This window comes from Hemitrygon akajei, chromosome 19 (genome assembly GCF_048418815.1).
Source record: "Hemitrygon akajei chromosome 19, sHemAka1.3, whole genome shotgun sequence".
NCBI classification, from domain to species: Eukaryota; Metazoa; Chordata; class Chondrichthyes; order Myliobatiformes; family Dasyatidae; genus Hemitrygon; species Hemitrygon akajei.
The window spans coordinates 660,791-687,717 of NC_133142.1; the positions used below are offsets into that span (position 1 = coordinate 660,791).

General features: G+C 45.0%; 1 protein-coding gene across 3 annotated transcripts in view; it reads left to right on the top strand.

Annotated features, from left to right (window-relative positions):
- LOC140741680 (protein kinase C delta type-like) overlaps positions 1–26,927 on the top strand; it is a 129,292-nt gene that overhangs the window by 44,801 nt on the left and 57,564 nt on the right. The window contains exon 2 of one of the 3 annotated variants that reach the window (XM_073071949.1): positions 9,791–9,945. The exons of the other annotated variants lie outside the window; for them this stretch is intronic. The gene's annotated coding sequence lies outside the window, so the exon portion shown is untranslated. The remainder of the gene's footprint in view (positions 1–9,790; positions 9,946–26,927) is intronic. 3 annotated transcript variants of the gene reach the window in all.

Genomic DNA, 26,927 nt, shown 5'->3' on the forward strand with positions numbered 1-26,927 from the left:
GATTTATAAAGGCCAATGTGCCAAAGCTGTCTTTACCACCCTATCTACATGTGATGCTACAGTCTATGAATTATGGATCTGTATTCTCAGATCCCTCTGTTCTACCACACTCCTCAGTGCCCTACCACTCACTGTTCAAGATTTACCTGGTTTGTTTTCCCAAAGTACAATACTTTACACTTGTCTACATTAAATTCCATCAGCCATTTTTCAGCCCATTTTTGGAAGGGTATGTACTGGTTGGCATGGATGAGTTGGACTGAATAGCCTGTTTTCATGCTGCTCGATTTTTATAATTTGAGGCTTTGGAGTAATGAGGACTGTGGCAGATCAGCCATGCTTGCTGAGGTAGGATTGAGGAGCTGATCCTGTTTTCTGTTCCCATCTGTGCCTTCCCAGCAGTGAGGGCATAGGACAGTCCATAGTAACATTGAAACCTTGACTTGGCCTTTAACATTCCAGCTGTCTGGTGCTACACTCATTCACTTCCTTGTGCTTTTCCTCTTTTCAGAATAAGTCACATCAGCAGTAAAACCGAAACTGCACATCTATTTATGTTTCTGCAAATCTCTACTTCGGTGACTGACACGATTCAGTTGAAACCTCACCATGTTTAGGCATTTCCTGACTCCATAGAGCCTGGTCACATCACTCAGCAAGTGTTGCAATACTTGCATTTTTATTAAAACATTGAGCCAATCTTGTGGTCACTAGGTTCTTGAGGTGGCACACATCACCCTTCCTCTGACGCACCTCGGAGCAAGTTGGACACAGACTTTAACTGGAAGGACAACTCCTATCTGACAAGTGAGACCCAGATAACATGGCAAGCAGTTCCTGCTCCTGAACAACCCTGATATCAGTGAGGCCCTGCCCAAGCCCATATAGTTCTTGTCCTTGGCCTCTGATTGGACAATTTGGAGGGTGCTTTCCTCTGTATCTGTAGCATTCTGATCTTTATATTAGCCCACATAGTTGACCCTGCTCTGGTGTACTGGGGCGTGGAGAATTTTTGATATTCACCCCAAGCCCCAGTATTTATCTCCATTTTGTTTTTTCTATTCTTTTGAATACCAGGTGTGTCGAGCTGCACCTACTTAGGGACTGCGTTGGGGAACTGGAGATACAGCTCGGTGACCTTCGTCTGGTCAGGGAAAGTAAGGAGCTGATAGATAGGAGCTATAGGCAAGTAGTCACACCGGGGCCTCAGGAGACAGAGAAGTGGGTAACAGTCTGGAGAGTGAAGGGCAGGAATCTTGATACTAGAGAGTACCCCTGTGGCTGTCCCCCTTAACAATAAGTACTCCTGCTTGAGTACTTTTGGGGGTGGGGTCCTATCTGAGGGAAGCAACAGTGGCTGTGCCTCTGGCAGAGTTCTGCCCTGTGGCTCAGAAGGGTAGGGAAAGGAAGAAGGCAGCAGTAATAGGGGATTATATAGTTAAGGGGCCAGACGGGAGATTCTGTGGACACAGGAAAGAAACACAGACAGTAGTTTGCCTCCCAGGTGCCAGGGTCCAGGATGTTTCTGATCACATCCACAATATCCTGAAGTAGGAAGGTGAACAGCCAGAGGTCATGGTACATATTGGTACCAACGACATGGGTAGGAAAAAGGAGGAGGTCCTGAAAACAGACTGCAGGGAGTTAGGAAGGAAGATGAGAAGCAGGACCTCAGAGGTAGTAATCCTGGGATTACTGCCTGTGCCATGTGACAGAGTATAGGAATAGAGTGAGGTGGAGGATAAATGCAGGGGGCAGGGATTCAGATTTCTGGATCATTGAGACCTCTTTTGGGACAGGCGTGACCTGTACATAAAGGATGGGTTGCACTTGCATCCGAGGGGGACCAATATCCTGGTGGGGATGTTTGCGAAGTGTATTGGGGAGAGTTTAAACTAGAATTGCTGGGGGGTGGGAACCGAACTGAAGAGACGGAAGAAGGGGCGGTTGGCTCACAAATAGAGAATACTTGGAGACAGTGCGAGAGGGAGGATAGGCAGGTGATAGAGAAGGGACACACACAGACCAGTGGTTTGAGATGTGTCTATTTTAATGCGAGGAGTATCATTATAAACAAAGCAGATGCGCTTAGAGCATGGATCAGTACTTGGAGCTGTGATGTTGTGGCCATTACAGAGACTTGGATGGCTCAGGGGCAGACATGATTACTTAGTGCCAGGCTTTAGATGTTTCAGAAAGGACAGGGAGGGAGGCAAAAGAGGTTGGGGCTAGGCACTGCTGATCAGAGATGGTGTCACGGCTGCAGAAAAGGAGGAAGTAATGGAGGCATTGTCTAGTGAGTTTCTGTGGGTGGAAGTTAGGAACAGGAAGAGGTCAATAACTCTACTGGGTGTTTTTTTTATAGACCACCCAATAGTAACAGAGACATTGAGGAACAGATAGGGAGACAGATTCTGGGAAGGTATAATAATAACAGGGTTGTCATGGTGGGAGATTTTAATTTCTCAAATATTGATTGGTATTTCCCTAGAGTGAGGGGTTCAGATGGGGTGGAGTTTGCTAGGTGTATTCAGGAAGGTTTTTTGACATAATGTGCAGATAAGCCTACAAGAGGAGAGGCTGTACTTCATCTGGTATTGGGAAATGAACCTGGTCAGGTGTCAGGTCTCTCAGTGGGAGAGCATTTTGGAGATAGTGATCACAATGCTATCTCCTTTACCATAGCATTGGAGAGGGATAGGAACAGACAAGTTAGGAAAGTGATTAACTGGAATAAGAGGAATTATGAAGCTATCAGGTACGAACTTGGAAGCATTTACTTCCTTTACTTCCTGAGAAAGCTGAAGAAATTTGGCCTGTCCCCTAAAACCCTCACTAATTTTTATACATGCACCGCAGAAAGCATTCTTCTAGGGTGCATCACAACCTGGTATGGAAGTTGTCCTGTCCAAGACCGGAAGAAGCTGCAGAAGATCATGAACACAGCTCAGCACATCACACAAACCAATCTTCTGTCCTTGGACTCACTTTACACCGCATGCTGTCGGAGCAGTGCTGCCAGGATAATCAAGGACACGACCCACCCAGCCAACACACTTTTTGTCCCTCTTCCCTCTGGGAGAAGGTACAGGAGCTTGAAGACTCGTACAGCCAGATTTGGGAACAGCTTCTTTCCAACTGTGATAAGACTGCTGAACGGATCCTGACCCGGATCTGGGCCGTACCTTCCAAATATACGGACCTGTTTCTCTTTTTTTTTTGCACTACCTTACTTTCCTTCTTCTATTTTTTACTTATAATAAAAAATTAAATTATAAATCATATTTACTATCAATTTGTACCCCAGGGAGCGTGAAGCGCAGAATCAAATATCGCTGTGATGATTGTACGCTCTAGTATCAATTGTTTGGCGACAATAAAGTAATAAAGTATAAATTGGCTACAGATGTTCTTGGAAATGTACGGCAGAAATGTGGTAAATGTTCAGGGGATATTTGCTTGGTGTTCTGCATAGGTACATTCCAATGAGACGGAAAGGATGGTAGGGTACAGGAACTGGTGTACAAATGGTGTTGAAAATCTAGTAAAGAAGGAAAGAAAAGCTTACGAAAGGTTCAAAAAACTAGGTAATGATAGAGATCTAGATCAGGTTTATTATAGAACCACAGAACACTACAGCACAGTACAGGCCCTTCAGCCCTCCATGTTGTGCCGACCCATATAATCCATAAAAAAAGTACAAAACCCACACTACCCCATAACCTTCCATTTTTCTTTCATCCATGTGCCTGTCCAAGAGGCTCTTCAATACCCCTAATGGTTTAGCCTCTACCACCATCCCTGGCAAGTCATTCCAGGCACTCACAACCCTCTGTGGGGGGGAAAAAAGCTTACCCCTGATATCTCCCTTAAACTTTCCTCCCTTAATTTTGTACATATGCCCTCTGGTGTTTGCTATTGGTGCCCTGGGAAACAGGTACTGACTATCCACCCTCTCTATGCCTCTCATAATCTTGTAGACCTCTATCAAGTCCCCTCTCATTCTACTACACTTCAAAGAGAAAAGTCCCAGCTGTGCTAACCTTGCTTCATATGACTTGTTCTCCAAACCAGGCAACATCCTGGTAAATCTCCTCTGCACCCTCTCCATAGCTTCCACATCCTTCCTATAATGAGGTGACCAGAATTGAACACAATACTCTTAAGTGCGGTCTCACCAGAGATTTGTAGAGTTGCAACATGACCTCTCTACTCTTGAACTCAATCCCCCTGTTAATGAAGCCTAGCATAGGCCTTCTTAACTACCCTATCAACCTGTGCAGCAACTTTGAGGGATGTAACTGACCATTAATCCTGTACTCAGTCTTCTGGTTTGTCCTTCCAAAATGCATCACCTCACACTTATCCGGATTGAAATCCATCTGCCATTTTTCTGCCCAACTCTGCAGCCTGTCTATATCCTCTTGTAACCTTCAACCACCTACAGCTCCATCCACAACTCCTCCAATCTTCGTGTCATCCGCAAACTTACCCACCCTTCCGCCTCTAATCCAGGTCATTTATAAAAATCACAAATAGCAGGGGTACCAGGACAGATCCCTGCGGCACTCCACTAGTCACCGACCTCCAGGCAGAATACTTTCCTTCCACAACTACCCTCTGCTTTCTTCCTTTAAGCCAATTTTTTATCCAAACAGCCAAGGTTCCACTTATCCCATGCCTCATGACTTTCTGGATGAGTCTCTCATGAAGGACCTTGTTAAATGCTTTGCTAAAGTCCATGTAGACCTCATCCACTGCCCTACCCTCATCAATTTCTTTTGTTACCTCTTCAAAAAACTCAATCAGGCTCGTGAGGCATGATCTTCCCTTCACAAAACCATGTTGACTATCCATGAGTAGACTGTACTTCTCCAAATGCTTATAGATCCTGTACTTAAGAATCCTTTCCAGTAGTTTGCATACCACTAACGTAAGACTCACCAGTCTATAGTTCCCAGGTTTCTCCCTATTACCTTTTTTAAACAAGGGAACTACATTTGCCATTCTCCAGTCCTCCGGCACTTCCCCTGCAGCCAAAGAGGATTCAAAGATCATAGCTAATGCTCCAGCGATCTCTTCTCTCAATTACCACAACAGCCTGGGGTGTATCATATCCGGCCCTGGGGATTTATCAATCTTGATGTTTTTAAGAAGATCCAGCACTATTTCTTCCGTAATCTCCACATTGTCCAGCACACAGGCCTGCTCTATTTCGACCTTACCCTGATCAAGATCCTTTCCACTTGTGAATACTGAAGCAAAGTATTCACTTAGGACCTCCCCAACCTCCTCTGCCTCCAGGCACATGTTGCCCTCTTTATCCTTTAGCGGTCCCACCTTTGTTCTCGTCATCCTCCTGTTCTACACATACGCATAGAACGCCTTGGGGTTCTCCTTAAACCTACATGCCAAGGCCTTCTCATACCCCCTTCGAGCTCTCCTAAGTCCTTTCCTTAGCTCCTTCCTGGCTACCCTATATTTCTCATGAGCCCCTCCTACTTCCTGCTTCTTATATCTAACATATGCTTCCTTTTTCCTCTTGACGAGTTACCTCACGTGTTTCGTCAGCCACGGTTCCCTTTTCCTACCATGTTTTCCTTGCCTCAGTGGGACAAACCTATCCTGAACCCAGCTCAAGAGATCCCTAAACTTCTCCCACATTACTTCTGTGCTTTCCCCTTTGAACATCTGTTTCCAATTTTCTCTTGCTAATTCCTGCCTCATCCCTACAAAGTTAACCCCTCCCCACTTTACCATTTCATCTGATTTTATCCCTTTCCATAGCTATGCTGAAGCCAAGAGTTGTGGTCACTCTCACTAAAATGCTCCCCCACCAAGAGGTCTGTCACTTGACTAGGTTCATTACCCAGAACTAGATCCAGTATAGCCTCTCCTCTCGTCAGCCGGTCCATGTACTGTGTCAGGAATCCTTCTTGATCACATCTGACAAATTCAGCCCCACCTATCCCCCTTGCACTCAGGAGGTGCCAGTCAATATGAGGGAAGTTGAAATCACCCATAACTACTACCCTGTATTTTGTGCACCATTCTAAAATCTGCCTACTTATCTGCTCCTCGGTGTCCCGAGGGCTATTTGGGGGCCTGTAGATTACTCCCAGCACAGTGATTGATCCCTTCCTATTTCTGACTTCCACCCAGACTGACTCAGTGGACACTCTCTCTGCAGCATCCTCCTTTTCTGTAGCTGTGATACTATCCCTGAACAGCAATGCCACTTCCTCCCCCCCCCAAACACTTTTCTACCCATCCTATTCCTTTTAAAACACCTGAACCCCAGGACCTGCATCATCCAGTCCTGCCCTTCCTCCAACCAAGTTTCAGTAACAGCCACAACATCATAGTTCCATGTACTAATCCATGCTCTAAGTTCATCCTCCTTGTTCCTAATACTCCTAGCATTGAAATAGACACATTTCAACCCCTTTAACTGGCTACAATTATGTTTCGCCCCCTGCCTGTCCTTCCTGATCAACTCAGAACTCTTAGCATCATGCCCTTGTCCTTCTACCTTAATTCCTGCACTCTCATTCTGATTCCCACCCCACTGCCAAACTAGTTTAAACCCTCCCCAACAGCTCTATCAAACTTGACTGCCAGGATATTGGTCCCCTGGTATTCAAGTGCAAACTGTCCTTTTTGTACAGATCACACTCGCCCCAAGAGAGGTCCCAATGATCCAGAAATCTGAATCCCTGCCCACTGCTCCAATCCCTCAGCCACGCATTTATCCTCCACCTCATTCTATTCCTATTTTCACTGTCGCGTGGGACAGGCAGTAATCCCAAGATTACTACCTTTGAGGTCCTGCTTTTCAACTTCCTTCCTAACTCCCTGTAGTCTTTCAGGACCTCTTCCCTTTTCCTACCTATGTCATTGGTACCAATATGTACCACGATCTCTGGCTGTTCTCACTCCCACCGCAGGGTATCTTGGCAGCGATCAGAAACATCCCGGACCATGGCACCTGGGAAGCAAACTACCATCCGAGTTTCTTTCCTGCGTCCGCAGAATCGCCTGTCTGACCCCCTGACTATAGAGTCCCCAATCACTACTACCTTCCTTTTCCTTACCCTACCCTTCTGAGCCACAGGGCCAGACTCTGTGCCAGAGGCACGGCCATTGTCGCATCCCCCAGGTAGGCTGTCCCCCCCAACAGTACCCAAACAGGAGTACTTATTGTCAAGGGGTACAGCCACAGGGGTACTCTCTAGTACCTGACTCTTCCCCTTCCCTCTCCTGATTGTGACCCATTTCTCTGTCCCCTGTGGCCCCTGAGTGACCACCTGCCTGTAACTCCTCTCTATCACCTCCTCACTGTCCCTGACCAGATGAAGGTCATCAAGCTGCATCTCCAGTTCCCTAACCTGGTCCCTTAGGAGTTGGATCTTGATGCACTGGGCGCAGATATGGCCGCCCGGGACGCTGGGAGACTCCAGGACCTCCCACATCTGACACCAACCACAGAAAACTGGACTCGCACACATACTACCTCCTTTTGCAATCAACAACTGCCTCACCTTGTCCCATTACTGCCGAAGCCTGTTGAGTCAAAGCCCTTTCACTCTGCTGCCCACTAGATATGGCTGCCTTCTTTTTAAACTGTTCGCGCTCAACTGGCTGATGTCACTCGCCTGCACAGTCTGGCCTCTCTCTTCCCCTGAGGACTCAAAATGTCTTCCTGCTGGAAATCCTTAGGTGCTCTCCCACTGCCTTTTTGTTCCGAATCAAAAACTTCTGCAGATTCCTTGCCCTTTTTAAATGGTTCGCACTCAACTGGCTGACGTCACACGCCTGCGCAGTCTGGCCTCTCAATTATCACTGGCATGTAACGTGAAATTTGTTAACTTAGCAGCAGCAGTTCAATGCAATACATAATCTAGCAGAGAGGGAAAAAATAATAATAAAAAATAAAAATAAAAAATAAACAAGTAAATCATATACATATATTGAGTAGATTATTAAAAATGTGCAAAAACAAATTAGAAAACAAAACAGTAAATATTAAAAATAGTGAGGTAGTGTCCAAAGCTTCAAAGTCGATTTAGGAATCGGATGGCGGGGGGCAGAAGCTGTTACTGAATCACTGAGTGTGTGCCTTCAGGTTTCTGTATCTCCTGCCTGATGGTAACAGTGAGAAAAAGGCATGCCCTGGGTGCTGGAGGTCTTTAATAATGAACGTTACCTTTCTGAGACACCGCTTCCCTAAAGGTGTCTTGGGTACTTTGTAGGCTAGTGCCCAAGATGGAGCTGTCTAGATTTACAACCTATTGCAGCTTCTTAGGGTCCTGTGCGGTAGCCTCTCCATACCAGACAGTGATGCAGCCTGTCAGAATGCTCTCCATGGTACAACTATAGAAGTTTCTGAGTGTATTTGTTGACATGCCAAATCGCTTCAAGCTCCTTATAAAGAATAGCCACTGTCTTGCCTTCTTTATGACTACATCAATATGTTGGGACCAGGTTAGATCCTCAGAGATCTTGACACCCAGGAACTTGAAACTGCTCACTCTCTCCACTTCTGATCCCTCTATGAGGATTGGTTTGTGTTCCTTCAGCTTACCCTTCCTGAAGTCCACAATCAGCTCTTTCTTCCTACTGACATCAAGTGCCAGGTTGTTGCTGTGGCACCATTCCACTAGTTGGTATATCTCACTCCTGTACGCCTGCTCGTCACCACCTGAGACTCTACCAACAGTGGTTGTATTGTCAGTAAATTTGTAGACGGTATTTGAGCTATGCCTAGCCACACAGTCATTTGAATACAGAGTAAAGCAGTGGGCTAAGTATACACCCCTGAGGTGTGCCAGTGTTGATCGTCAGCAAAGAGGATATGTTATCAGCAATCCACACAGAATGTGGTCTTGTGGTTAGGAAGTCGAGGATCCAATTATAGAGGGAGATGCAGAGGCCAGGTTCTGCATCTTCTCAATCAGGATTGTGGGAATGATGATATTAAGTGCTGAGCTATAGTCGATGAACAGCATCCTGACCTAAGTGTTTGTGTTGTCTAGGTGGTCTAAAGCCGTGTGAAGAACCATTGAGATTGTGTCTGCTGTTGACCTATTGTGACGATAGGAAAATTGCAATGGGGCCAGGTCTTTGCTGAGGCAGGAGTTCAATCTCGTCATAACCAACCCTCTCAAAGCATTTCATCACTGTCGATGTGAGTGCTACCGGGCAATAGTCATTAAGGCTTATTCTTCTTTGGCACTGATATAATTGTTACCTTTTTGAAGCAAGTGGGAACTTCTGTCTGTAGCAATGAGAGGTTGAAAATGTCCTTGAATACTCCTGCTAATTGGTTGGCACAGATTATCAGAGCCTTACCAGGTACTCCATTGGGACCTTCTGCCTTGCGAGGGTTTGCTGTCTTCAAAGACAGCCTAACATCGGCCTCTGAGACAGAGGTCACAGGGTCATCATGTGCAGCAGGGATCTTCACAGCTGTGGTTGTGTTCTCCCTTTCAAAGCCTGCATAGAAGGTGTTGAGTTCATCTGGTAGTGAAGCAGTGCTGCCATTCATATTATTGGGTTTGAAGCTTGAGAAGATAAGACTAGCGTGAAGGAGATTAAGAGTGAAATTAGGAGAGTCAGAAGGGACCATGAGAAGGCCTTGGTGAGCAGGATTAAGAAAAACTCCAAGGCATTTTATACAAGTATGTGAAGAGCAAGAGCATAACACGTGAGAGAATAGGACCAATCAAGTGTGACAGTGAAAAAGTGTGTATGGAACCGGAGGAGGTACTTAATGAATACTTTGCTTTAGTATTCACTACAGAAGAGGATCTTGGCGATTGTGAGGATGACTTACAGCGGATTGTAAAGCTTGAGCAGAAAGAGAATGTGCTGGAGTATTTGGAAAGCATCAAGTTGGATAAGTCTCCAGGACCGGATGAGGTGTACCCCAGGCTACTGTACAAGGTGAGGGAGGAGATTGCTGAGTCTCTGGTAATGATCTTTCTATCAACAATGGGGATGGGAAAGGTTCCAGAAGATTGGAGGGTTGCAGATGTTGTTCCCTTATTCAAGAAAGGGTAGTAGAGATAGCCCAGGAAATTATAGACCAGTGAGTCTGACTTAGTGGTTGGTAAGCTGATGGAGAAGATCCTGAGAGGCAGGATTTATGAACATTTGGAGAAGTATAATATGATTAGGAATAGTCAGCATGGCTTTGTCAAAGGCAGGTTGTGCCTTATGAGCCTGATTGAATTTTTTGAGGATGTGACTAAACAAGTTGATAAAGGTAGGGCAGTAGCTGTAGTGTGTTACGTACCCCGTAACTGGGTCACTTACCAGCAAAGATAGAGAGGTCAGTTGAAGTCTGATGGTACTATTTTTAACAGTATTTATTGGTAAAAATACACAAGAATAATATCAATGCAAACATACAGATAATATACATTGTCAATACTAACTCTAAAAGTGCGGGTATAATAATAAATAAGAAATAAGCTCTATCGTTGTCTAGGGGATAATGTATTGTCCGATGGAAATATAAAAGTCACTTTAGTTCATTCAGGCTGCAGCTTTTTGGTTGGAGACAAGAGAGGGATTTTTGAAACTTGCCAGCTTTTCCTTTTTATGATGTCGATCCTTCGAAATTTCGTTGGTGTCCTCTCCTTTAGCTAAGTCGTTCTTCCGTGGTATGGCCGCCAATCCCAGGCAAGGGAAAGGACGCACGCGGGCACCACCGGCTGTCGCTCTTAAACGCTGTCATGGGATTTCTAGCATTTCTCCTGGTGCGTCTGAAGGGGTTGTTCCCCAGACCCTCTTTTATCCTTACTCACGGGGTCTCAGATGTCAATCAGGTTGGGATGATGCAATCCCTCAACCAGCCCACTCTGGTCATTCCCTGAGGGCTTCAATGAATAGTACAGTACTCAATAGACAATTCCGTCTTCAAGAGACAATGGCCGGTATCCATGGCTTTGTATCGCTGAGGCCAGGACACACATTCCAAACCCTTGTGGATTCTCTCTCATTTCCTGGGTCCCAGACCCGAATTAATAGCGATCTTGCGATTCTCAAAAAGGAGGGGGCTACTTTGTACCCTTCGGCCCCTCAGAGTTGTGGCACATTTGTAACAAGTGTATATGGATTTCAGCAAGGCATTTGATAAGGTACCCCATGCAAGGCTTATTGAGAAAGTAAGGAGGCATGTGATCCAATGGGACCTTGCTTTGTAAATCCAGAATTGGATTGCTCGCAGAAAGCAAAGAGTGGATATAGATGGGACATATTCAGCATAGAGGTTGGTCACCAGTGGAGTGCCTCGGGGATCTTTTCTGGGACCCTTACTCATTATGATTTTTATAAATGACCTGGATGAGGAAGTGGAGGGATAGGTTAGTAAGTTTGCTGATGACGCAAAGGTTGTGTGTGTTGTGGCTAGTGTGGAGGGCTTTCAGAGGTTACAGCGGGACATTGATAGGATACAAAACTGGGCTGGGAAGTGGCAGATGGAGTTCAACTCAGATAACTGTGAGGTGGTTCATTTTGGTAGGTCAAATATGATGGCAGAATATAGTATTAATGTTAAGACTCTTGGCAGTGTCGAAGATTAGAGGGATTTTGGGGTCCGAGTCTATAGGACACTCAAAGCTGCTGCACAGGTTGACTGTGTGGTTAAGAAGGCATATGGTGCATTGGCCTTCATCAACCTTGGGATTGAGTTTAAGAGCCGAGAGGTAATGTTACAGCTGTATAGGACCCTGGTCAGACCCCACTTGAAGTACTGTGCTCAGTTCTGGTCACCTCACTACAAGAAGGATGTGGAAACTATAAAAGGGTGCAGAGGAGATTTACAAGGAAGTTGCCTGGTTTGGGGATCATGCATCCCCATGGGAGAGAATAGGTTGAGTGAACTCAGCCTTTTCTCCTTGGAACGATGGAGGATGAGAGGGGACCTGTTAGAGGTGTATAAGATGATGAGAGGCATTGATCGTGTGGATAGTCAGAGGCTATTTCCCAGGGCTGAAATGGCTAACACGAGAGGGCACAGTTTTAAGGTGCTTGGAAGTAGGTAGAGGAAGTTTTTTATGCAGAGCTTGGTAAGTATATGGAATGGGCTGCCAGTGACAATGGTGGAGGGGAATACGATAGGGTCTTTTAAGAGACTCCTAGATAGGTCCATGGAGCTTAGAAAAATAGAGGGTTATGGGTAACCTTAGATAATTTCTCAGGTAAGGACATGTTTGGCACAGCTGAAGGGCCTGTTTTGTGCTGTAGGTTTTCTATGTTTCTCTGTTACAACATTTAAAAATAGAATCCTCATTTAACTGGATATGCTCTGTGCTCCCTCTGGTCGTGGAAGATAGTTGGGAGACACCACCAGCATTCTGTCTAGGATACTCCAAGTTTAATCATAAAGGGCAGATAGTTGGCTGATTGAGATCTGTGATGGCCACATTATCCAGGGGCAGATGGACAAGGAATTCTGTAGCCAAAATCCTGTCCATTCTAGTCCTCGGGTGGGCAACCTCTTGCTACAGATATTCATGGACTGCAGGTTACAACAATGGCAGGTGCCCCAGGAGCCTGTAAGCCAACTCTGTCTGATGCAAGTCCCCACTATAAAGGACAAGACTTTAGTGTAGAGAACCCCCAAACTTTGATCTACTTGCTGTGGCATCTATGGCACATCAGGTCCCCATACAAGAAGGAGAATGTGTGGGAGCAGATTTTTGGAGATTCCTTGATGTTGCACGATCAAGGAGAGGAGCGGGTCTGGATTCGGAGTAAAGTTTCAGTGACTATAGCCACTGAACTTCAGTTCAAGCAGAGGTCAGCTCACTCAGAATTACTCCTTTGCCCTCTGACACATCACTGGATTTAGCCAAGGGGATAACTCCAAGCCCAGTCCATGCAAAAGTAAACCCATCAACCTCCTGTAATGAAAACAATGGAATGGCTCTGGATGGATAAAATACAGATTAGCCAAACCTGGGGCAAGCACATTCTTGTGCCAAACCAACAGATATTGTTAAGGACCTGTTAACTTTGACCAGATGCTCTTGTCCTTATACAGATGTTAACTCGGGCTCATATAAAGGTGCACAGTTTCATAGGGAGTTGCATATATATCTGTGCACCAGTCTGTCAAATGCTTTCACTTGGTCAAGGGAGAGAAAGGCATTGACAGACCAACCCTCTGACCCAAGTGGACCAGTCCTGGACCTAGTGGATGGACAACCCTGGGACTGTGGAATTGGACAGGAGAGTTCACTTGGGTCAGCACAGGTCACAAGTGGCTAGGTAGAGAAGTTGGAATCCACACTGAGGGGGGAAACCAGGGCTTGTTCTACAGAGGTAGTCATTCCTTTTTGCAGAAAGGTTATCATGGTCTTGTGCCTCCTTGGTGCCAGGGTTTCCCCAGGATTCTCCTCTCAGGATATCTCACTGAACACTGAGGAATCCCCAGGGTCACTTTGTCCAACCTGAGCTGGCAACAGACATGGGTCCCTCTAGTTTAACCTATGGCAGAACTTCGCACAATACTTGGTTCCTGGTGTAGATGGAGACAAAAAGACAGAGCCCAATTAAAGGAGTGGATGGAGTTGCCTATTCCCTTCAATTGTGACAGGAGTTGGTGGCCAGCTAAATGAGCTACCCCAGCAAAAACACAAATCTGGGCTCACCACCTCGTGTATGCACCTGTGGATCGATCTCCTAAGCTCCAAGTCTCTCTTGGTACATCTGCTACAGGACAGGATCCTAGATAGCTTGATCCAGGCTAGTGTCTAAGCTGAGCACCTCCGATGTCAAGGTGGCTAATCTTGGACTCTCAACTCTTGGTCAACCCTTCAATTCCTCCTGATAGGAAAGCTTGATGTGAAGTCTTTCTATTCCCCACCATAGCCTTAAGGAAAGGAAGTCCTTCTCTTTAGAGGAAGAATTCCTTTAGCCAGAGAGAGGTTAATCTGTGGAATTTATTGCCACAGGTGCTGACTTGTCATTCATCAGCAAGACTGACGAGTCAGCATACAGAGAGGAGGTGTAGCAGCTAACAGACTGGTGCAAAGCCAACAACCTGTCTCTGAATGTGAACAAAACAAAAGAGATGGTTGTTGACTTCAGGAGAGCATAGAGCGACCACTCTCTGCTGAACATTGACAGCTCCTCTGTTGAGATCGTTAAGAGCACCAAATTTTTTGGTATTCACCTGGTGGAGAATCTCACCTGGTCTCTCAACACCAGCTCCATAGCCAAGCAACCAGACTGTGCAACAGTTTCTTCCCCCAAGCTATCAGACTCCTCAATACTCAGTCTAGACTGACATATACATCATTTATTATTATATTGTAATTTATCCTGTACTGTGCTTATTGTCTTGTTTATTAATTATTGTACTGGCCTACACTGTTTTGTGCACTTTATGTAGTCCTGTGCAGGTCTGTAGTCTAGTGCAGTTTTTATGTTGTTTTACGTAGTCCATTGTAACCTTGTGCTGTCTCACATGGTCTAGTGTAGTTTTGTGTGTTGTTTCATGTAGCACAAGGGTCCTAGAAGAATGTTGTTTCGTTTTTACTGTGTACTGTACCAGCAGTTTATGGTTGAAATGACAATAAACTTGACTTGCCTTGGAGGCCAAGGCTTTTGGTGCATTTTAGGTAGAGGTAGATAGATTCTTGATTGGTCAGGGCATGAAGGACTACAGGGAGAAGGCAGGTGATTGGGGCTGAGAGGCAAATAGATTAGCCATGATGAAATAGTGGAGCAGACTCGATGGCCAAATGGCCTAACTCTGCTCTTGTATCTTATGGTCTTCTTTGTTCAGCCTGGAACTGATGAACAGAGTACTGAAATTGGCCATCGGGGTTTTGAAGTACCAGTACGTAAACTCAATCCACGTGTGCAGTGGAATGACTGCCCACAATAGGCGGTAGTCTGAGCGCAGCACTGCTGTGGGAGGCTGCCCGGTGTATATTTGCAATTTACAGATTAATGAATCCCCACTGACTATGCAGATCTGGTGAAATTGCTGGACACAGGATGGTTCTCCCAACTTCACCACCAGTGGTTGGCTGCACTGGGTAAGGAGTGATCACTTTTCCCAAAGTTACAGTGCAACCCCTTGAGGATAACCTAGTGTAAAAGCTTGAGAGTGAACACTTGTTGAAAGGAGATCTGATGCAGTGATTGCTGAGATCGCTATGCAGTGGGGACATATCTGGCACCTTAGCCCCATAATGATAGTCAAAGATCTTGCCAGATCTGTGGTTGCACCCATTCTCACTGGCACACTGTCCAGATACTTAGCAAGGTGGAGTAGGTGACTTGCAGATCTGACCCTCCAATCCAAGAATGAAGACTGTTTATCTACTGATATCTTTTACAAACCCACTGATTCTCACACCTACCTGGACTATACCTCTTCTCACCCTGTCACCTGTAAAAGTGCCAACCCCTTCTCTCAGTTCCTCTGTCTTTGCCGCATCTTTTCTCAGAAGAATGCTTTTCTTTCTTTCTTTTTCAATCTTTTTATTAATATCAAAATTATAAGATTAGTACATAGATAATGAGATTACAAACTTACAAAATTAAAATGAACATAAAAGGATACACAAGCAATAAGTACAATATAGTTAAGTCTTCCCAAATCATGAATGATACAAATGTCATATAAACGAAACCAAAAAAAAACTAGGTAAATCATGTTGAGAAAAAAAACAGAAAAGAGAAAAAGAAAAAAAATATATTATTACCCTAAGAAAAACTAATCTAACAAACTAACCACTAACTAATAAAGAAAAAAAAAGAAAGAAAAAAAATGGGCTGTTTATAGTATCTATATAAATTAATGATAAATGCTTTTCATTCTAGCACTAATCAAAGAAAGGGGCTTTCCTTCCTCTACTATCAACACTGGCCTCACCTGTGTCTCTTCCATTTTAGAACATAGAGCAATACAGCACAGTACAGGCCCTTTGGCCCACAATGTTGTGCCGACCCTTAAACCCTGCCACCCATATAACTCTCCACCTTAAATTCCTCCATATACCTGTCTAGTAGTCTCTTAAATTTCACCAGTGTATCTGCCTCCGCCACTGACTCAGGCAGTGCATTCCACACACCAACCACTCTGAGTAAAAAAAAATCCTTCCTCTAATATCCCCCTTGGACTTTCCACCCCTTACCTTAAAGCCATGTCCTCTTGTATTGAGCAGTGGTGCCCTGGGGAAGAGGCGCTGGCTGTCCACTCTATCTATTCCTCTTAATATCTTGTATACCTCTATCATGTCTCCTCTCATCCTCCTCCTCTCCAGAGAGTAAAGCCCTAATTCCCTTAATCTCTGATCATAATGCATACACTCTAAACCAGGCTGCATCCTGGTAAATCTCCTCTGTACCCTTTCCAATGCTTCCACATCCTTCCTATAGTGAGGTGACCAGAACTGGACACAGTACTCCAAGTGTGGTCTAACTAGAGTTTTATAGAGCTGCTCTTAAACTCTATCCCTCGACTTATGAAAGCTAACACTCCATAAGCTTTCTTAACTACCCTATCTACCTGTGAGGCAACTCACAGAGATCTGTGGACATGTACCCCTAGATCCCTCTGCTCCTCCACACTTCCAAGTATCTTGCCATTTACTTTGTACTCTGCCTTGCAGTTTGTCCTTCCAAAGTGTACCATCTCACACTTCTCTGGGTTGAACTCCATCTGCCACTTCTCAGCCCACTTCTGCATCCTATCAATGTCTCTCTGCAATCTTTGACAGTCCTCGACACTATCCACAACACCACCAACCTTTGTGTCGTCTGCAAACTTGCCAACCCACCCTTCTACCCCCACTGCCAGGTCATTAATAAAAATCACGAAAAGTAGAGGTTCCAGAACAGATCCTTGTGGGACACCACTAGTCACAACCCTTTAATCCGAATGTACTCCCTCCAGCACGACCCTCTGCTTTCTGCAGGCAAGCCAATTCTGAATCCACCTGGCCAAACTTCCCTGGATCCCATGCCTTCTGACTTTCTGAATAAGCCTACCATGTGGTACCTTGTCAAATGCCTTACTAAAATCCATGTAGATCACATCCACTGCACTACCCTCATCTATATGCCTGGTCACCTCCTCAAAGAACTCTATCAGGCTTGTTAGACACTATCTGCCCTTCACAAAGCTATGCTGACTGTCCCTGATCAGATCATGATTCTCTAAATGCTCATAAATCCTATCTCTAAGAATCTTTTCCAACAGCTTTCCCACCACAGATGTAAGGCTCACTGGTCTATAATTACCCAGACTATCCCTACTACCTTTTTTGAACAAGGGGACAACATTCACCTCCCTCCAATCCTCCGGTACCATTCCCGTGGACAACGAGGACATAAAGATCCTAGCCAGAGGCTCTGCAATCTTCTCCCTCACCTCATGGAGCAGCCTGGGGAATATTCTGTCAGGCCCCGGGGACTTATTCGCCCTAATGTATTTTAACAACTCCAACGCCTCCTCTCCCTTAATATCAACATGCTCCAGAACATCAACCTCACTCATATTGTCCTCACCATCATCAAGTTCCTTCTCATTGGTGAATACCGAAGAGAAGTATTCATTGAGGACCTCGCTCACTTCCATAGCCTCCAGGCACATCTTTCCACCTTTGCCTCTAATTGGTCCTACTTTCACTCCTGTTATCCTTTTGTTCTTCCACATAATTGAATAATGCCTTGGGGCTTTCCTTTACCCTACTCGCCAAGGCCTTCTCATGCCCCCTTCTTGCTCTCCTCAGCCCCTTCTTAAGCTCCTTTCTTGCTACCCTATATTCCTCAATAGACTCATCTGATCCTTGCTTCCTGAACCTCACATATGCTGCCTTCTTCCGTCTGACTAGATTCTCCACCTCACTTGTCACCCATGGTTCCTTCACCCTACCATTCTTTATCTTCCTCACTGGGAAGAATTTATACCTAACATCCTGCAAGAGATACCTAAACATCGACCACATGTCCATAGTACATTTTCCTGTAAAAACATCATCCCAATTCACACCCGCAAGTTCTAGCCTTATAGCCTCATAATTTGCCCTTCCCCAATTAAAAATTTTCCTGTCCTCTTCTATGACAATGCTAAAGGCCATGGAGCAGTGGTCACTGTCCCTCAGATGCTCACCCACTGAGAGATCTGTTACCTGACCCGGTTCGTTACCTCATATTAGATCCAGTACGGCATCCCCCCTAGTCGGCCTGTCAACATACTGTGACAGGAATCCGTCCTGGATACACTTAACAAACTCTGTCCCGTCTAAACCATTGGAACTAATCAGGTACCAATCAATATTAGGGAAGTTAAAGCCTCCTTGGTATCTCTGCTGCTACCAGGGGGCCTATAGAATACCCCCAGTAGAGTAACTGCTCCCTTCCTGTTCCTGACTTCCACCCGTACTGACTCAAAAGAGGATCCTGCTACATTACCCACCCTTTCTGTAGCTGTAATAGTATCCCACACCAGTAATGCCACCCCTCCTCCCCTTTTTCTCCCCCTTTCTATCCCTTTTAAAGCACTGAAATCCAGGAATATTGAGAAGCCATTCCTGCCCTGGTGCCACCCAAGTCTCTGTAATGGCCACTACATCATAATTCCATGTATGTATCCAAGCTCTCAGTTCATCACCTTTGTTCCTGATGCTTCTTGCATTGAAGTATACGCACTTTAGCCCTTCTACCTTACTACCTTTACACCCTTTATTCTGCTTCTCTTTCCTCAAAGCCCCTTTAAATGTTAGATCTGGCTTTACTCCATGCACTATACTTGCAGCTCTTGCATGACCTTTATCCTCCTCCACCTCACTATCTACTCTGGTTCCCCTTCCCCTGCAAATCTAGTTTAAACCCCGCCCCCCGGAGTAGCACTAGCAAATCTTCCCACAAGGATGTTAGTCCCCCTCCAGTTCAGGTGCAACCCGCCCCATGGGAACAGGTCCCACCTTCCCTGGAACAAGGCCCAATTGTCCAGAAACATGAAGCCCTCCCTCCTGCACCAACTCCTTAGCCATGTATTTAGCTGCATTATCTTCCTATTTCTAGCCTCACTAGCACGTGGCACGGGAGCAATCCTGAGATTGCAACCCTGGAGGTCCTATCCTTCAACTTTGTACCTAACTCCCTAAATTCCCTTTACAGGATCTCCTCCTCCTTCCTATCCACATCATTGGTCCCTACATGGACCACGACATCTGGCTGCTCACCCTCCCTCTTGAGAATACTGAGAACTCAATCCGAGATATCGCGGAACCTGGCATCAGGGAGACAGCAGACCATCCGGGATTCTCAATCTCTTCCACAGAACCTCTTATCTGTCCCCCTAACTATCGAATCCCCTATCACTACTGCTCTCCTCTTTTCCCTCCTTCCCTTCTGAGCTGAGGGTCCAGTCTCGGTGCCAGAGATGCAACCACTGCAACTTGTTCCTGGTAGGTCGTCCCCACCAATAGTGTCCAAAACAGTATGCTTATTATTGATGGGAACAGCCGCAGGGGTGCTCTGCTCATTCTGTTTATTCCCCTTCCCTCTCCTGACAGTCACACAGCTACCTGCCTCCTGACTCTTAGGGGTGACTATCTCCCTGTAACTCCTGTCTATTTCTGCCTCTGTCTCACGAATGATCCGAAGTTCATCCAGCTCCAGCTCCAGTTCCCTAACACGGTTTGTCAGGAGCCGCAGCTGGATGCACCTTTTACAGGTATCATCATCAGGAACAATTGTGCTTGCCCTGACTTCCCACATACTGCAAGTGGAGCACTCGACTGCCCTAACCTACTCCTAAGTTAATTAGAGTTATTAAAGGAACTTGCCTGGTCTTACTTCCCTGGGAACAAGCTCGTCCTCAGCCTCTGCTGGCCGAAGCCTCTCGAGCCAAAGCCTTCCTACTCTGTCTCCCACTACTCCGTTGCCCGCTCCATTAATCTGCTTGCTTTTTAAACTCTGCCGGTTGCTCACGGGCCGACTTTCACGTGCTTGCGCAGTCATGCCCCGTTCAAACTGCCAGAGAAATGACCGAGGAAATATTTTGCACATATCTGCCCTCACCCCATCCTCCTGCAACCCCCACTAAAGATAGGGTTCTTCTTGTCCTCAGCTACCACCCCCATAGCCTCCATGTCCAACACGTAATTCTCTGTAACATTCACCATCTTCAATGGGATCCCACCACCCCGCACATCTTTCCCTCCCCCCCTTCTGCTTTCCGCAGCGATCGCTCCCTACGCAAGCAGAATAAGTGCCATACCAGCCTCTCCACCACCTCTCTCACTACCATTCAGTCTTTCCAGGTGAGGCAGTATTTCTACTGCTGCGATGAGGTCACAGTCAATTTGGAGAAGCAACACTCTGTATTCCTTCTGGGTATCCTCCAACCTGATGGCATGAACATTGTTTTCTCCAATTTCCAGTAATTGCTCCTCCCTCTCACCATTCCCCATTGTACTTTCTGTCTCTCACCTCTTCTCATCTCCTTAAGGCCAATTTATACCTCTGTGTCAAATCTATGCCATACCCTACGCCATAACCTGACGCGCACCTCACCAAAAAATGTAACTACGAGTCGCAGCGACGCAGACTGCAACAACTGTGATTGGTCTGCTTGGTAGCTTCGCATTTCTGGTTGCTTCTGAACGATGAACCAAATCGTCAAATCTACCTGCCGACATCTGAAAATATTTGAAATGCATTTCCTCGTCCGTGTCTCTAAATGGCCGGACAAGCACAGAAAATTCAGCCTCCTTTTGCCTCAGTCTGTTCAATGGTCATATACACCACCTCCTCCGACGTCTTCTCACTTTTCTGCGTTGCAGTAATCTCAACATTTATTGGCTCCAACTCCAACATGATGCGCTCAGTTTCAGTCGCCATTGTTTGAAGTACACAAAGAAACTCAACACGAACAAGCTCAACACAGTGGCATAGAAACCCCACCGCCAAGTAGTGTTTTGGTGGTGAATTGCAGAGCGACACAGACACACCAACACACAAGTATAAATGCTCACAACGGCATAGGCCACTTACGTAGGCTACAGCTTAGAGCCTACACAGAAGTATAAATCAGCCTTTAGCTGCACATCACCTCCCTCTGGTGCTCCTCCCCCTTCCTATTCTTCCAAGGCCATCTACCCTCTCCTGTCAGATTTCCCCTTTGTCTTTCTTTCTTTCTTTTTCAATCTTTTTATTAGTATTAATAATATTATGAACAAAATACAATTGATATATTAATAAAGGGATTACAAACATACAAATTCCCATTACACATGAAATAATACATAAGCAATGAATACAGTATAAATAAGTTTTCCCAAAACATGAACCATATAGTATATGTATGAACAAGGTAAATCTAGATATTTCATAATATATAATATAAAAAAAGAAAATATATATATATGCAAAATTGACTAACCTGCTAATCTAATATCTAAAGAAAAAAAGGAAGCAAAAAAAGAAAAAAAACTAAAAAAGAGGGGAAAAAAAGGGCTGTTTATAAGAATACATAAACATCAATGTCGTCAACTCCGATCCTCTCAACATAAATACGATTAAAGCTGAAAAAACCAATAAGCTTGGAACAGGGTCGTATTACATCATATGAAAATATTGAATAAATGGTCTCCATATCTTTTCAAATTTAAAAGAAGTATCGAATACACCACTTCTAATTTTTTCTAAATTTAAACATAACATAGTTTGAGAAAGCCAATGAAATACAGTGGGGGGATTAATTTCCTTCCAATTCAACAAAATAGATCTTCTAGCCATCAAAGTGAGAAAAGCAATCATTCGACAGGCGGAAGGAGATAAATGAAGTGAGTCCATCATCGGTAAACCAAAAATTGCGGTAATAGGATGGGGTTGTAAATCGATGTTCAGTACCGCAGAGATAATATCAAAAATATCTTTCCAATATTTTTTCAAAAGCGGACATGACCAAAACATATGAGTTAAAGACGCGATTTCCAATTGACATCTGTCACAAATAGGGTTTATATAAGAATAAAAATGAGCTAATTTATCCTTGGACATATGGGCCCTATGTACGACCTTAAATTGTATTAATGAATGTTTGGCACATATAGATGATGTATTAACTAATTGAAGAATTCTATCCCAATTCTCAATAGGAATAATAAGATTAAGCTCTCTTTCCCAATCATTTTTGGTCTTATCAAGGGGCACTGAACGTATCTTCATAATTATCTTATAAAGTTTTGATATAAGCCCTTTTTGAAAAGGGTTTAATTCAAACAAACTCTCCAAAATATCTGAAGACACAAAATTTGGAAACGTAGGAAGTACCGTACTTAAAAAATGCCTAACCTGTAAGTATCTAAAAAAATGAAATCTAGGCAAATTATATTTATTAGATAATTGCTCAAAAGACATAAAACAATTGTCCGAAAATAAATCAGAAAATCTTAATAAACCCTTAGTTTTCCAAGCCAAAAAAGCTTGATCTATAATTGAAGGGTGGAAAAAACAATTGGATACAATAGGAATATTTAAAACGAATTGAGTCAACCCGAAAAATTTCCGAAATTGAAACCATATACGTAAGGTATATTTAACTATCGGGTTGTCAATTCGTTTCGGCAATTTAGAAAGAGCAAAAGGGAGAGAAGTCCCTAAAATAGAACCCAGAGCATAACCTGGTACCGATTTAATTTCCAAACTCACCCAATGAGGGCCAAAAGGACCATCCCATTCTTTCAACCAACATAACAAATATCTAATATTAACTGCCCAATAATAAAATCTGAAATTAGGTAATGCCAACCCACCTTCCTTCTTTGTCTTCTGTAAGTATGTTTTACCTAACCTGGGATTTTTATTCTGCCATATATATGAGGAAATTTTTGAATCAACATTAGTAAAAAAGGATTTCGGAATAAAAATTGGTACCGCTTGAAAAATATATAAAAACTTAGGTAAAATAACCATCTTAATAGCATTAATCCTACCTATCAGAGATAAAGATAATGGTGACCACTTAGTAAACAAGCCTTTAATCTGATCAATTAAGGGTAAAAAATTAAACCTAAATAATTCTTTATGGTTTTTTGTGATTTTAATCCCTAAGTAAATAAAAGAGTCATTAACTAATTTAAAAGGTAAATTACCATAGCTATTACCTGTCTATTCAAAGGAAACAATTCACTCTTATTAAGATTTAACTTATACCCAGAGAACTCACTAAATTGAGCCAACAATGATAAAACTGCTGGAATAGATTTCTCAGGGTTAGAAATGAATAATAATAATAAATCATCTGCATACAAAGATACCTTATGAATATCTGTACCACGATTAATACCCAAAATATCCTGTGATTCTCTGATGGCAATTGCCAAAGGTTCTAAAGCAATGTTAAATAGTAATGGGCTAAGAGGACAACCTTGTCTAGTGCCCCCTTTGTCTTTCACCTATCAACTCTCCAGCTTTTAACTTCACCCCTCTTCTGTTTTCACCGATCACCTACCACCTTTTACTTTCTTCCCTCCCCCACCTCCTTGTTCTAACTTCTCATCTTTTTTCCAGTCATGATGGAGGGTCTCAGCCCAAAACATTGACTGTTTACTCTTTTCCATAGATGCTGCCTGGCCTGCTGAGTTCCTCCAACATTTTGTGTGTGTGTGTGAGTGAATTTACGAAGACCAATTAACCCTCCCCAACCCTCCCCTCTCCACCGACACCACCAGCCTCCCTCCCCCCTCTGATCCCATCTCTCATCTGTGCCGGGTGTTTACCATTCCCTCCGACCTTCAACTCTCTGAGGCTGAGCACTCTGCCCTCAGTAAGGGCCTCACCTTTGTCCCCTTTCGCCCACACCTCAGTGAGCTCCGCGTATGTCATGATGCCGAACTCTTCTTCCGCTGGCTGCGTCTCCAAGCTTACTTCTTTGGCAAGGACTCTCCTATCCCCACCGATGACCCTTTCTCCTGTCTTCAACCCTCCTCCTCTTCATGGACACCCGGCTCTGGGCTTCTGCCTGCTCTGGATCTCTCTATTGCTAATTACCAACGGGACATCAACTGTCTCAACTTCACCACACCATGTTCCAATTCCAACCTCACTCCTTCCGAACGCTCTGTTCTCCGCTCCCTCAGCACCAATCCCAACCTCACTATAAAACCTGCTGATAAGGGGGGAGCTGTTGTTGTCTGGCGTACTGACCTCTACCTGGCCGAGGCACAGCGACAACTCTCTGATACCTCCTCTTATTTACCCCTTGATCATGACCCCATTAAGGAGCACCAGGCCATTGACTCCTATTCCATCACCAACCTTATCAGCTCTGGGGATCTCCCATCTACTGCCACCAACCTCATAGTTCCCACACCCCGCACTTCCCGTTTCTACCTCCTACCCAAGATCCACAAACCTGCCTGTCCAGGTAGACCTATTGTCTCAGCTTGCTCCTGCCCCACTGAACTCATTTCTGCATACCTTGACACTGTCTTATCCCCCCTTGTTCAATCTCTTCCCACCTATGTTCGTGACACTTCTCACGCTTTGAATTTTTTCAATGATTTTAAGTTCCCTGGCCCCCACCGCCTTATTTTCACCATGGACGTCCAGTCCCTATATACCTCCATCCCCCACCGAGATGGTCTCGAAGCTCTTCGCTTTTTTTTTTTGGATTCCAGACCTAACCAATTCCCCTCTACCACCACTCTCCTCCATCTAGCAGAATTAGTTCTTACTCTCAATAATTTCTCCTTTGGCTCCTCCCACTTCCTCCAAACCAAGGGTGTAGCCATGGGCACCCGTATGGGTCCCAGTTATGCCTGCCTTTTTGTTGGCTTTGTGGAACAGTCCATGTTCCAAGTCTATACGGATATCTATCCCCCTCTTTTCCTTCGCTACATCGATGACTGCATTGGTGCTGCCTCCTGCACGCATGCTGAGCTCGTCGACTTCATTAACTTTGCCTCCAACTTTCACCCTGCCCTCAAATTTACCTGGTCCATTTCTGACACCTCCCTCCCCTTTCTTGATCTTTCTGTCTCCATCTCTGGAGATGGCCTATCTACTGATATCTACTATAAGCCTACAGACTCTCACAGCTACCTGGACTATTCCTCTTCCCACCCTGTCTCTTGCAAAAATGCTATCCCCTTCTTACAATTCTTCCGTCTCCGCCGCATCTGCTCTCAGGATGAGGCTTTTCATTCCAGGACGAAGGAGATGTCTTCCTTTTTTAAACAAAGGGGCTTACCTTCGTCCACCATCAACTCTGCTCTCAAATGCATCTCTCCCATTTCCCGCACATCTGCCCTCACCCCATCCACCCGCCACCCCAGTCGGGATAGGGTTCCCCTTGTCTTCACCTACCACCCCACCAGCCTCCAGGTCCAACGTATAATTCTCCGTAACTTCTGCCACCTCCAACGGGATCCCACTACCAAGCACATCTTTCCCTCCCCCCCTTTCTGCTTTTCGCAGGGATTGCTCCCTACGCGACTCCCTTGTCCACTCGTCCCCCCCATCCCTTCCCACCGATCTCCCTCCTGGCACTTATCCTTGTAAACGGAACAAGTGCTACACCTGCCCTTACACTTCCTCCCTCACCACCATTCAGGGCCCCAGACAGTCCTTCCAGGTGAGGCAACACTTCACCTGTGAGTCGGCTGGTGTGGTATACTGCGTCCAGTGCTCCCGGTGTGGCCTTTTATATATTGGTGAGACCCGACGCAGAGTGGGAGACCGTTTTGCTGAACACCTACGCTCAGTCCGCCAGAAAAAGCAGGATCTCCCAGTGGCCACACATTTTAATTCCACGTCCCATTCCCATTCTGATATGTCTATCCACGGCCTCCTCTACTATCAAAATGAATCCAAACTCAGGTTGGAGGAACAACACCTTATATACCGGCTGGGTAGCCTCCAACCTGATGGCATGAACATTGACTTCTCTAACTTACGTTAATGCCTCTCCTCCCCTTCTTACCCCATCCCTGACATATTTAGTTGTTTGCCTGTTCTCCATCTCCCTCTGGTGCTCCCCCCCCCCTTCTTTCTCCCGAGGCCTCCCGTCCCATGATCCTTTCCCTTCTCCAGCTCTGTATCACTTTCGCCAATCACCTTTCCAGCTCTTAGCTTCATCCCACCCCCTCCGGTCTTCTCCTATCATTTCGCATTTCCCCCTCCCCCCACTACTTTCAAATCTGTTACTATCTTTCCTTTCAGTTAGTCCTGACGAAGGGTCTCGGCCCGAAACGTCAACAGTGCTTCTCCTATAGATGCTGCCTGGCCTGCTGTGTTCCACCAGCATTTTGTGTGTGTTGTTGTTTGAATTTCCAGCATCTGCAGATTTCCTCGTGTTTGCACATCACACCTTCTTTGCATTGTGTTCTAAGTGTTTATCCAAACTCTAAAATGTTGTGAGAATAACTGTCTCCAACATCCTTCCAGGTAGTGTGTACTCAGCTACAGTATTGGGTGCAAGTTTGTCCCCTAACGCTGGTAAGTTACTGCCGGGTGTGGGTCTGTGGCCTAACACTGGTACGTTACTGCAGGGTGTGGGTCTGTGTCCTAACACTGGTGCGTTACTGCAGGGTGTGGGTCTATCCCCTAACATTGCTACGTTACTGTAGGATATGGGTCTGTCCCTAACACTGGTACTTTACTGCAGGATGCTAATTTTTTTCAGTTATATAAAGAATAAAAGGGAAGTGAGAGTTGATATTGGACCTCTGGAAAGTGATGCTGGTGCGGTAGTAATGGGCAAACAAAGAAATAGTAGATGAACTTAATGGGTACTTTGCACCAGTCTCTACTGTGGAAGATATTAGCAGTTTGCTAGAGGTCCATGAGACTAATGATAAAATTAAACAGTCAGCGTGGTTTCTGTAAAGGGAAATCTTGCCTGACAAATTTGTTAGAGTTCTTCAAGGAAGCAACAAGCAGGATGG